This window comes from Lathamus discolor, chromosome 5, assembly GCF_037157495.1.
Source record: "Lathamus discolor isolate bLatDis1 chromosome 5, bLatDis1.hap1, whole genome shotgun sequence".
Taxonomy (NCBI): Eukaryota; Metazoa; Chordata; class Aves; order Psittaciformes; family Psittacidae; genus Lathamus; species Lathamus discolor.
Genome location: NC_088888.1, coordinates 105,921,519 through 105,933,036, shown reverse-complemented (window position 1 = coordinate 105,933,036; position 11,518 = coordinate 105,921,519). Strand labels below are relative to the sequence as shown.

At 47.9% G+C, this 11,518-nt stretch overlaps 1 long non-coding RNA gene across 1 annotated transcript; it reads left to right on the top strand.

Annotated features, from left to right (window-relative positions):
- The first annotated feature begins 707 nt into the window (after positions 1-707).
- Positions 708-8,838, top strand: LOC136015614 (uncharacterized). The gene is made up of 2 exons (XR_010613263.1): positions 708-1,000; positions 8,249-8,838. It is a non-coding gene; the product is annotated as an uncharacterized LOC136015614 (long non-coding RNA).
- Positions 8,839-11,518: the final 2,680 nt, after the last annotated feature.

The window sequence follows — 11,518 nt, the reverse complement described above, 5'->3', positions numbered from 1 at the left end:
TTAATAACTTCTGCAGTTACGAAATTCCTCTATAAGTGGCATCTTTAACAAATGCTTCACAAAATTGCCTTCACCAATCAAAAAATACAGATGCAATTAATTTGTCCTGAATTTTAAACCTCGCTGGCATCAACAAAATGAGCTGTATTTTATCTCCATGGCTCCCACTTCCCAAGCTGAGTGCAAAATCTGGCAGTGACATAACATCAGTGCGGCTCGATGGTTTTGTGCTCGTTTGCTCAGATTCATTAAACCAGTTGTGATGGGGATGTGCAGTCGCACATGAGGGCAGGCACAAACCCAAAGCTGTTGTTGGGGTGAGATGGAGCAAGCCCAATCCCAGGCACAAGGCGAGTTGTTTTTAAGTCACAAGAACCATGTGGGTCACCCTTTAAAACTGCCGACAGGGCAGTTAAGTGCATCGATATGATGCTGTGCCAGTGTGTTTGTGCCAGTTTTCAGCCTGTCGTTGTAGGGGTTAGATGAGGTGACACAAGCCTGGGTGAGGAGCAGATGCCTCCAGTGCACAACAAGATGCAATATGCCTGTGGCCAAGTTTTTTTCCTGCCTAAAGAACAGGACGTGATTTTCCTGGCTGAAATAGAGCAAGACCTTGTTGGGTCATCTCTCCTGCCTCCGCCTGGCTGTGGAACCAGGTTAAATATCAAACTCTTCAGCTGAACCCATTAACCAGCTCTAATGCTGCAGAGAGCTGCTGGGCTGGAAGCAGTGGAAAAATGCACAGGCACGGGATGTGATGCGTCAATATGCTGGGCATTGAGCTCATCCTAAAAGCCCAGCAAACTGCCATGGGCATCCAGGTCTGCAAGCTGGAGGACAAGCAGGGAGCCTGTTCTCTGTAGTGATGACCTCTAAACCACCACATCTCCCAGGACTACTTGATGGTACTTCCCCTGCCGATGGTACTATTTCCCCACCTGATACTGGGTGCACGCCCTTGGTGTGGGACTTGAGCACCTACATCCCACGAGGAGATCCTGTAAGTCCCATTCAATCCATTGATCAGAAATCATGGAATAGTTTGGGTTTGAAGGGACCTTTAAAGGTCGTATAATCCACCCCCCCATGCCATGGGCATCTTCAACTAGATCAAGGTTGCTCAGATCCTTGCCCAACCTGAACTTGAATGTTTCCAGGGATGGGGCATCTACCACCTCTCTGGGCAACCTGTGCCGGTGTTTCACCACCTTCATCATAAAAAAATTCTTCCTTATATCTAGTTTTAATCTACCCTTTATTAGTTTGAAACAGTTACTCCTTGTCCTATCTCAATAGGACCTACTAAAAAAGGCCACTTAATCTCCTCAAACTCCAGCCTGGAACTGGTGTCCTGGCTGGCATCATTCACAGCAGTGTCTGTCATCATATATAGGTGCACAGTGACTGTCCCAGGCCTTTAATGAGGAATTTCAGGTGCTTTAATGGTGCTGGTCATGGAGGTTTCTCAGAGCTCAAGGATGGGCAGGTCTGTTGGACACTGCAGTGAGGATTATGTTAAATAGAGTTTGAATGTGGCAATGCCAGCTTTCCTAATGCTCAAAAAAACAGCAAGCACGGGAATATAGCTGCTTTCTCTGGTCAAAATAAGCATTTCTTTTTACCTTCTGAAGAATAGGGTTGATTGAAGAATGGGGTTGATTGAAGAATAGGGTTGTAACTAAGTTGACTTCAAGGACATTAGGCTTTGTTAGCAACTATAGAGATAAGGAAATGGCTAAAATAAGCATTGCACAAGAACTGGCCAGAACCAGCCTGGTGGTTACTGACATGACAACAATCCTAAAACAAAGCGATGAAGAGGAAGATGAAGAAGAAATAACCACCAGGGGTCCCAAAGCCCACTACCACATTTTAGTGCACATGCAGGAGGAATTCTACAAGTATGATGTAATGTATAAGTAACTCAATGAGTATGTATGTAATCTAATGAATATGTCTAAGGACAATATAATCACGGCCTGGTTGGTGCTCGGACGAGACACGCTAGGAGGAGCTATCCCGTGTCTCCCAGCACCACAATGAAGAATACCTGCTTGTCAACTTAAACTTTGTTGGCGAGATCCTGGAGATTTCTCCGAATCACTCTGTGAGGAAATGACTGCGCGTGGAGAGATGGGTGGTGGTGAGACACTGGCATTTCAGCACTCCAATTACACCTTGTGCTTTTTAACAGAGCCTCGGGGAGCAACACGAATGACACAGAGGACAGGCGCTGCAAGCATTAATGTGCTTTCACCACTTCCCTCCCTCCTGCTGGAGTTACCAGGGGAGAGCACCTGGCCTTCCTTTGAAAGCCACGTGCAATTTATTGCTCCGATATTAAAGGCTGGACTCTGAGCCCAAACATCACCCTCAGAGCAGCAGGGTGTAAATCCCTGCTGCTTGCTGTAGGACTGCCTCCATGGCAGGACAGCTCCCAGTAGGCATCCCTTTATCCTGGAGGAGGCCTGGGGCCAGCTGAGCAGCAGTCTTGCCTCTTACTCATCTAAGAAATGCTAATTGTGCTGCGCTTGCTTGAGCCTCAGCTCTAAAATTAGCTGTGCTGCATCAGCAGGTGTTGGTGCTGCAGTGTTAATGGTGCAGCTCCTTTTCCAGGAGCTGCTGGGACTCCAGTCAAATGAGGCGTTATTCTGGGTGACTTGTCCATCATGCACCTTCCCCAGGTCCACCCATCTCCACTGAGTGCAGGTCACTGTATGATGGCAGAGCTGGATTTTTATGGTGACTAACCCATCAGTCTGGTTGGCAAACACTCATAGAGTTTGGAACACAGTCCTATGGGCTTCATACAGAGACTCCAGGGGGTGATAGTTGAGAAGATAACTGGGACCCGGCCTGTGGACACAGCCCCAGCCCCAGGGCAGCACCAACGGCCAAGGCAGCACTAGGGGTGTTAACCCCAAAGGAAGGGGTTTCTGACTTCAGAAGAAGCATTTTCACCCCTTTGAATGCCCCAAACCCAAACTGAAGGGTCTAGTCCCCTGTGGCTATTGCACACTGGGGCAAGTGTGTCAAAGTCAGTGATGCTGAATTCAAGCCAAATGCTGTGCCACAGATACAGGTGTATTCATTGAAAATCTGGTATGCCATCCTAGATTGGTTCTATCAGAAGCATGTTGAATGGGGCAGAGCACCTGTAGCTTGGGATGTCAGGCTCAGACTGAGGCCCATGTGGCCATCCGTGGCAGCAAAACACTGTTGGCGTTATTCATACATGGGGATCATGTACAAGAGTGCATCACCTTGGGGTGGATGCAGGAAAACAGGCTTTCCCCACCCCAAGCCCTTCCCACCCCAGATTCTTCCACGCTGTGAAGCAGGGGTGCCACGGTAGGGCACAGAGCAGGGGAAGATGGAGCAGAACAAAGGGGAGTGGGAAAGGACAGTAAAGAGTAGGGAGACATTCAGTATGTGGTGCAGAATACCCAGGTTACTTTCATTTTTCCCATCAAAACAGCTTCTCCCCCTCCTCCCCCATGGAATTGCTCAGGTATCCTGGAGACATACTGAGATTCTTCCATAGCCTGTGAGTTAAAGGATAAGCCTGCCACTGATCCTCCAGGATTTGGTCCCTGCTGGACCAGCTTTTATTTCCCTCCCAGATCCAGAAAACCTTGTAGATTCGTCTCCTTGGCACTTCATCCTGCATGCCCATGGCACAAATGAGCAGCTGCAGTTCCTGAGTGTCATCCCCAGTTTGTGTCACTGCAGGAGGGAGAAGAGCCAGGACTGTTCCGTGTTTCATACATTAGTGGCCCTGTTTCTAGGCTAACAGCAAGACCAAGGCGTGTTTTGCAGAAGCCTGTGCACTTTATCCCAGGAACAAATCCTGACTCAGCCTGTTACATAAATGATTTATCACAGTCACAGAAAGTTTGAGGAGAGCAAGGCTGCATTAGTCCAGACAAGACAGCTGATGGCAGTGAAGTGAAAATGTAAGCAAATGCAGGGCCATGACAAAGGCTCCTGATTTCAACAGTGCAAAGCTCGCAAACAGCATCACCAGACCATGGCTGCAAATGCCACTGGTCTGAGGAGCATCTGTCTCTGGCAAGGTTTTGGCCCAGGAGAGCTCTCAAAGGTCTCCTGTGTGTTGCTTGGAGTGTGGGGGATAAGAGACATCACCTTGCCCTTGAGGCATATTTGGACAGGGCCACCCTGTGTAAGAGAATGAGAGCTAATGTACTAGCTGGCCCTGGTGCTGTTGAGTTTACTCACCATCTCAAGGATATTAGGAATAAATGACAAGACTGCAAAGTAACCAGGGTTTCCCAGTGGTGGGGGCCCTCCCATGGGTGTCCACAATGGGAAGGGAGAGGGGACTAGCTAGGACCTGTGTCAAATAACAAAGAGCTACAACAGAGTTACACTGTTGGTGGATAAGGGAAAAGCAGCTAGCGTCATGTACCTGGAGTTGCGCAAAGCCTTTGACACTGTCCCACACAACATCATTGTCTCTGGTGGATAAGGAATTAGCTGGGTGGCTGCACTCAAAGAGTTGTGGTCAACAGCTCCATGTCCAGGTGGAGACTAGTGGCGAGTGGCATTTCTCAGGAGTCAGTTCTTGCCTCCTTCTCACCACCACTGCTACAGGGGTGAAAACATCCAGAGAGGGAGAGCAGATGCTTGAGGATGGGAGCTCTCTAAATGACCACACATGAGTCAAAACCCTGAGAAAACCTGACTTTCTGAGCCCAGAAGAAGAAGGAAAGGAGGGAATGGGTTCACGGTCTTCAAATACCTCCAGGAGGGAGCCAAGGGGCAGAGAAGGAAGGATAAACATCAGGCAGGGAAAACATTTCATTTAGCTAAAGGACCATATTGACACTAGAGCAAAACAGGATTGTCTGTCCATGGGTACATTTAATTAGAAGAAAGTTCACAGCCATTAGAGCAGAAAAAGAAGAAAAAAGCAGAGGTGAGAAATAAAAAAGGAAATCTGTTTTCAGGATTAAATGTCATTTTAAGAAAGGAAACTTTAGAAGATGGGAACAGCAGGGGGAGGGGGAAAGGCTGATTGCTGTTAAGCAACCGGAATCTTTATTTGCTATGTTGCATTTCAACAGGTTTAATTCCCTTCTCTCCCTTGAGGAAACTGGATGAGAAGGCTGTCACCACGGACAGCTGTGATTTCCAGTTGTGAACCCCTGGCCCCATGGAATTGCTTTGCTTGCAATGCCAACAGCTCTGCTCACCCATTTCATGTCTGTCTTCCATTGACACCTGTATGAGTATCACTGCCATGCCATGCCCTTGCACAGAGCAGAGAGAAGGAATATCCCTGCTCTGGGGAGGCAGGACAGCCTAGGGCATAAGGCAGGAGAGAATAGGGAAACAGGGCAGAGGGCAGAGAACAAAGAATGAGCCTATTGGCTTAGCTCTGGATCTGGACCTTCCTCCCAGCTGCACATTGCGAGTCGGAACAAGAAGGCAGCAAATGGTCTAACCAGGGAGCCACCATGGCCATAGATTATTTTCCAGCTAAAAAAATAGTTTAGTGTGCAAATTAATTAACGGAAAAAATGGTTTGGGAACACCGCCCCCAACCCTCTCTGCTTGCTGGGGCTCAGCACTTCAAACCCCAAGTCTTACCCATACACTCCTCAAGAGAGGATGGTGTGGGGTCTGATGGGGTTTCTCTGAATTTCACCCTGGTTTTTTTTGTTCTGTTGGGCAGTTTTATCTCCATCCTTCAAGTTTCCTTACCTGTAAAATGACAGTAACACTGCCAGCCTCAGCTGTAAGGTACCTGGAGCTCCCCTCGCTGGGAGAGTTGTAAGACAGCTAGCTATTACAATAAATTAGTACCATCAGTGTAAGAGAAGAAGCAGTTTCCACCAAAAGCAATCACCAGCCTATTGAAGCACCCTGGAAGATCAATGATTCAATCAATCTAATCTTAGCCAAGTAGTAGTCTGGAAAGATCTGAGCTGCCAGAAACAGTCAGGCCGATTAATGTCTTGCCTACAGTCCTGGTTTCCCACTGGGCCTGGCAGGTGCTGGCAAAAGGTTCTGTGTCCAGAAGTGTATTTTGAGATTAGCATGCTTGCAGAGCAACTCATTTCCTTCATATTAAATTAAAGCTAAAGTAATCTCATACATAGTGGAAAGACAGCAGACAGGTGAAGCTGGCATTGCAGCAACGGGGTCCTTGTGGGGCTTGGAGAAGAAATGGGGTTGCAGGAACACAGACATACAAGGGTGTCTTGGCTCAGCTCTGCTGAGCACTGCAAAGCTGCAAGAGCTCAGGGTTCAGTGCAAGAAGCATGGCTGACAGAAATCATAGAATCATGGAAAGGTTTGGGTTGGAAGGGCCTTTAAAGATCGTCCAGTTCCAACCCCCTGCCACTAGACCAAGCGCTGTCCAACCTGGGCTTGAACACCACCAGGGATGGGGCAGCCACAGCTTCGCTGGGCAACCTGTGCCAGGGCCTCACCACCCTCATGGTAAAGAACTTCTTCCTTATATCTAATCTAAATCTACCCTCTTTCGGGTTAAAGTAATTCCCCCTTGTCTTATCACTACTTGCTCTTATAAAACACTATCTCGCTCTTATAAAATGCTATCTTGCTCTTATCTAATAACATCTACATGTCTGCTGGTGACACCCTGCTGATGTAAACTGTTGGCTTCCTTTGCCTGTTCACTCATTGAGCTCGTGTCCACCATGATCCCCAGGTCCCTGTCTGCGAAGCTATTCCCCAGAATGGTTGATCCCTGCTGGTGCTGCACTCCCGGATTGGGTTTACCCAGGTGAAAGACCTTACGTTTGTCCTTGTTGAACTTCACAAGGTTCTTGCTACCCATGTCACCCTGCATGGTGGCTCTCCTTTACAAAGTGTCCACTTCAAAACTTCACCAGGGTACACTTGATCCCATCTTCCAGGTCACTTATGAAGACATTGAACGGTGTTGGGCCCAATAGCAGCCCCTGGCGGACCCTATCAGTGACAGGTCTCTGGTTTGAGAAGATCTTCACCACCATCAGGGAGCGCCTGCCTGTGCAGGGCAGCTTATTCCCAATGTTAGGACTAAATGTGGTTAAACTCCTCCACCTTCAGCTGTTCTTAGGGTGAGGTCCCCAAGTTAGGGGCTCACGTGCATTCAGAGAAGAAAAGCCCCTGGGGAAAGTGCCATAATTTGTGCATTCGTGTCTGTAAATTACCAGTTGTGAGCTTATTGGGGGTAGGGGGTAGCAAGGCTTCAGTCATGCCCAAAACATGAGATTCCCTTCTTCAGCATCGGGGAAACACAAAAAAAGGGATAAAGAAATATTAAACAGACATTTAAAGAATAAAAAGAAAAACTAAAATTCATAGGATCACATATTTTATAAACTTCTTTTTTTTAGAGGAAAAGGATTATATCATAGAATCATAGAATAGTTAGGGTTGGAAAGGACCTCAAGATCATCTAGTTCCAACCCGCCTGCCAGACACTAAACCATCCCACACAAGGCTTCATCCAACCTGGCCTTAAACACTGCCAGGGATGGAGCACTCACAACCTCCCTGGGCAACCCATTCCAGTGCCTCACCACCCTAACAGGAAAGAATTTCCTCCTTATATCCAATCTAAACTTCCCCTGTTTAAGTTTGAACCCGTTACCCCTTGTCCTGTCACTACAGTCCCTGACGAAGAGACCCTCCCCAGCATCCCTATAGGCCCCCTTCAGGTAGTGGAAGGCAAGATTAGCTTCTGATTTTTAATTTGGTCATTGCTACAGTTTAATCATGTAGCCAAAGCAAATCAGAGAGGAACATCTCCAACATCACTTAAGTGACCTTGAAGCCAGCTACTCCAAGGGCAATTTGGGCACCTGAAGAACACAGAGTAGAACCTGGCCTGGCTTTAATAGCACGTAAACCAGAAGGAAGGTTGGTGCAAGTTCAGGAAATCCCACAAAGTCGCTGCCTGAGCTGCTGGACAGCATCTTCATCAACAGCTGATCCAATGTTATTTGGATGCTTTTGGTGTCATTTTTGTTTGGAGTTTTTTTTCCCTTTTTCTGCATTATATTTGTTAAGAAAATGCTTGAGAAAGGGAGAAAAGCTGGAAGGGAAAATTAAATTACAACAGTCCAAAGGAAACTGCAAAGCTTGTAAATGCTCACACAGTGAAGGAGCAGCCATGTCTAAAGGCTGGTTTGATAAACACCTTGGGAGACGCCACCACTAGGCATGTACTCGAATACATAAACAATGGCTCCTCTTATTTCTCCTCCAGCTTCCTATTTCCTACCAGTTGCCCTGGAAACTTCCCCATCACAGTACTCACAGGAGCAAGTCCATGAGAAGAAAAAGCAGCTGCAAAGCTTTCATGACTTGAAACTCATGGCCCAGCAATGCCAGAGGAGGATTTTGGTGTGAGCCATCCCTGTGCCAACCTGCCTCCCTCCCACACCCTGCACAGCTTGGCCCCGCAGCCCCGGGATGGGCATGGACCCCCTGGGTAACTCCGCATCACACGCCGAGCCCGCGGGCATCCTAGGGCGGCATCGCTACCCATCTCCCTGCAGGTTATTCACACAACGGCTGCACAGACGATTCCTCCTACGCACAGGCTGTGTCGCAATTCAGCCAGACAATAGCTGATGTAAGAGGGGTGAATAACCTCCCAGAACACTTGGGTGCTTTTCCAAGGAAGGATGTGAGCAGCCACGCCTGGAGGGTTGCAATTAATTCACAATTAGGATAAACTCCAATTAGGCTGGGGTAGGAGGAAAGTGCACCAGGTGCCTTGTTCTTCTGCACGGAGCACCTGCAGTTCGTGGAGCAAATAAAGAAAAAGAATAATAAAAATAATCCCAAACCTCATTTGCACTGGAGGAATTGAAAGGCTCTGGAAAAGCAAAGCCATCTAGCCCTGAGGATGCTAGGCCACACTGGAGGCATCTCCAGAGTTTTGTCCCAGCAAACACTGATCTTGGTGGGAGATGCGATCTTCACACTTCATATCCATGCCCACAGCAAGCAGGACTAGAGCAGCTGGCATTTTCTTGCGTGACCTACAGGAGAAATGTCAGTCTCTGCTCTGCCACAAGATACCCACAGCAGGCAGAATTGAGGAGCATGGCTGCACTCTTGTTTTGCTTTCTGTCCCCCTGGTGGTTTTACAGGTTGTCCCAACCAGGACTGCGACCCCAGCACCTAAATCCCCCCTCATACCGGCTGTCCCTAGGTAGAGAACAGCACATAAGGAGCAAGCATAACTGAGCAAGCAAGGCCAGACAAGGGGCAAAGCCAAGCCACACGTTTCACACCCCACCTCTCGCCTACAGTGCACACTGGAGTACATTTTTACTGCATACTTTACATAAAATGCAAAATGTGCATTAATGCATGTTAGATACATGTATAAAGGTCTCTATAGTCACGGCTTAACCTTGCTAAACCCATTTAGCCCAAAACCTCACACATACAGTTGCACCAGTGCTGTGGTGTGCAAGGTTTATGTATTGCCCATGATGCCTCAAATAAGCCACGCAAGAGGACAAGGACCGTCTCTCTCCTCTGTAGGGTTATGCCTCCAGGTCACAAACCCATTGATCCTACCTGCCTGGTTTGTTTTCTCAAGGCCCTAGAACTGGCTCAGAGGAAGGGTGAGGGCATGGGGCTTGTGGCTCCTCACACCTCCCACACTGTCAGGAAATACCCCACCTGTATGTGGGGTTCAGTGTGGCTCAGCTGCTCTCAGGCATTTCCCATGCACACCCCCAGAATCATAAAATACATATATATATTTATACACATATATACATACATAAAAAGAATTTTAAAATGTATAGAAAAATGTAGCATATATTCATATACAATATTTGTATCTAGCAAATATACATATTGCACACATACACATATGCAAACAGCAGAGGACTGCTTAGAGGGCAGAGTTTGGAAATGGGAAATGATGGTGCCAGGGACAAGACCAACACCCAGGTGCAAGCACAGGAGGGAGCAATGCTGGAAGTGTGCACAGCATGGATGGAGCCAAATTTTGGCCTGTCCCACAACCTGCCACCAAGATGAGTTGAACACAGCCCAGAGACCCACCAACGCCTCCTTGTGCCTCCTCAGAATCTCCTGGCCTCCACATCACACCTGCTGCAGGGCCAGCAGCTCAATGGAGGCGATTCTGCCCCTTTGCTCTGCTCCAGTGAGACCCTCCCTGCATACTGTGTTCAGCTCTGGAGTCCGCAGTACAGGAAAGACACGGACCTGTTGTAGACAGTCCAGAGAAGGGCCACAGAAATGATCAGAGGGATGGAGCACCTCTCCTATGAGGAAAGGCTGAGAGGGTTGGCGTTGTTCAACACAGAGAAGACTCCAGGAAGACCTTGTTGTGGCCTTTCAGTATTAAAAAGGGACTTACAAGAAAGATGGGGAGAGACTTCTTAGCCAGGCCTGTTGTGATAGGATGAGAGGTGATGGTTTTATACTAAAGGAGGGGAGATTGAGGCTGGATGTGAGGGAGAAATTTTTTACAATGAGGGCGGTGAAGCATTGACGCAGGTTGCCCAGAGAGGTGGTGGATGCACCGCGCCTGGAGACACTTGGGGGTAGGCTGGATGTGGTTCTGAAGGGCAACCTAATCTAGCTGAAGATGACCCTGCTCATTGCAGCGGGTTGGACTAGATGACCTTTGAAGGTCCCTTCCAACCCAAGCCATTCTGTGACTCTATGATTTCTTCAGCTGGTTGCTAAATCCTCTTCTCAGGACCATTTTGTTTCACTTTACCTTCAAAGCCCATCAGAAAGCACGAGCAGCTGCCAGGATGGGAAGCAGAGCTGCGGGATGAAGGCAGTGGTGCCCTGGGAAGGTGGCACAATGGCTCTGGTGCTTGCAGGCCATGTCTGTACCTGGAAGAACTTGAACCATCATTGTAAAGGACAAAGCCCCAGTTTCCCAGCTGGACTCACTCCAAGAGCCTGCTAAGGATAATTTAAAGCCAGTGGTTTGCACTTGCCTTAAGCTGTAGATTGAACCCATGATCACACACCTTCCTTCCCCCTGTCAGTTCTTGCCTGGGCACATCAACAGCAACCACCACCACTCCCAATATGGGGATGTAAAAAATCCACTTGCCAACAGAGTGGTGCTGGGCTGCACCTCAATACTGCTTTTAGCAACTTGGTGTATGCCAGGAACATGAGCCATGCTCACGATTTCTTCATGATGCTTTGAAGGCATGTTGAAGCATTGAGCTCTTCAGTGGCTGCAAGCTGGCATTGCCAGTGAGGAAAAAGCCCACCCCAGTGCTCCCAGTAAAGGCTCTGTGCTGTTTTGCACTGTATTTGATATGTCCATTTGTTGAAAAGTTTTAATCCTGTACCTATGTATAGTTCTGTAACAGCAATTTTCAACACCAGCCAGAAGGAAAACACACTACCCAAGTTAACAGAAAACACTCTGGAGCTAAGTATACAAAATGACAGTATTATAAACCAGAAGCATTTGTCCCATTAACATTTCCATTCGTAGACAGAATAACAAGGGATG